Source organism: Octodon degus, unplaced genomic scaffold (genome assembly GCF_000260255.1).
Source record: "Octodon degus isolate 3935 unplaced genomic scaffold, OctDeg1.0 scaffold00008, whole genome shotgun sequence".
Lineage (NCBI taxonomy): Eukaryota > Metazoa > Chordata > Mammalia > Rodentia > Octodontidae > Octodon > Octodon degus.
The window spans coordinates 9,168,390-9,170,097 of record NW_004524584.1 but is presented as its reverse complement, the minus strand read 5'-3'; the positions used below and the strand labels follow the sequence as shown (position 1 = coordinate 9,170,097).

Genomic DNA, 1,708 nt, shown 5'->3' with positions numbered 1-1,708 from the left:
TACTGGACACTTTTAGAATATTTTGCTGAGTTTACACACCTATAATATTCAAATAACATAACTTAACAAAAAAAGGGCATACAGATGAATGTCCATTTTGTATCTGTGTATTCGAAGTGGTTAGGATAGATATATAGTTACATTCTGTTAATGAATAGAATGATTTGTTCTAATGGTGTTTGTAAATAGGATATCATGTCCGCATCTTGTACAGCAAATAACCACTAGGAAGAATATATGCAGTGTGTTAATTATTGAAACTGTCCTACCAATTTGGTTTGAAACTATCTCATTGCTATTTGTTTCTCAATAAAGTTATGGAAAAATAAAATAAAATGAAAAAAATATAGATACACTGAAGTTACACATTTATATTGTAGTCTAGTTAGCAATATTTTAGAGTATATTTTTGCTATTATGGCATCACCATTCCTGTGTAAACCTGTGAACTGTTACAATTCATCAGCTCCTAGAAGGCCCACATGTGTAATTGCTGTTCTGCTGCACATGTCTATATTTCCTTCTGTGTACTAAGCTGTTGTGAAGTGACAATTCTTCATGTTCTAGATCTTTCATACTGTTGTATTGAGTTGGACTGAGATTAGCTTTTAAATTTAGTCCACACACTTGTTACATTTTGCTACTATGTACAGTATTATCTTAATTGAGATTCTCCTTTCCTCCCTCGTTTTTTGCCATCTCTTTTTCCTCCGTTGCCCCTCCCTCCTTCCTGCTTTATCTTTGTGTTGTACAAAACAGTTACTTTTGTTACCTTGAGAGCTTTCTAGGGTAAATAAAACTGAAAATTTAAGGAAAAGGTTGTATTTTTTTCCTTTTTAAGGGAGAGAATAGCTTTAAAAAAAAAAGTATAGAAGTCTTAGAGGAAGGATCTCCATGATCAGTTTTTCATGCCTCAGTATTCAGTTTGTCAAGTGCTTTATGCACATTATCCTGTTTAATCCCAAAGGTTTCCCTAGGAAGAAGGTACCATTATCCCCCAAAACTATTAACAATTACATGTGGAAAGCAAAGCATCTACTTTGTGACTTGGGTTAGGAAATGATTTATTAAAGTACCAAAAACAATACAGAAAAGGAAGTTTTTTAGTTAAATTTCATCAGATTGTAAAACATGGAGAACTTTAGGAAAAAGATAGAACAGGGAGAGTATTTATTTTGTTTCTTGTTTTTTTGGGGACAGGCTGGCATAGGACAAGTATCTAGAATATAAAAAGAACTTATAACTCAACACTAAAAAATCCCTGGATAATATGTGGATAAAAGATTTAAATAGACAGCTCTTTAAAGAAGATATATGAATGATTAGTAAAGATGGAAAAATTACGAGTCATTAGGGAAATGAAAATTAAAATTAATGCAGATCAACTAAAATAGCTGTCATCAAAAGGACTGCTAGTGCCAATTGTTGGCAAGGAGAAGCTAGAACTCTTACATTTTTTGTTAAAAAGAAAAACAGTCTCAGCAGTTTCTTAAAAGGTTAAACATATACTTACCACATGACCCCTCTAATTCTACTACTAGCTGTTTACCCAAGAGAAATAAAAATGTATGTCTGCATTAAAGTGCCTATTTAGGCAGACCCAGCGGCTGGGACCCTGGTATGCTCACCCCAGGGGCTCGCTGAGACAGTGATTGAGATTGGGCATGATGGCACGCGCCTGTAATCACAGCATTTGGGAGGCTGAACA

At 34.1% G+C, this 1,708-nt stretch overlaps 1 protein-coding gene across 2 annotated transcripts in view; it reads left to right on the top strand.

The window, feature by feature from the left end:
- Dnajc13 (DnaJ heat shock protein family (Hsp40) member C13) overlaps positions 1 to 1,708 on the top strand; it is a 136,348-nt gene that overhangs the window by 56,030 nt on the left and 78,610 nt on the right. The window lies entirely within an intron of this gene.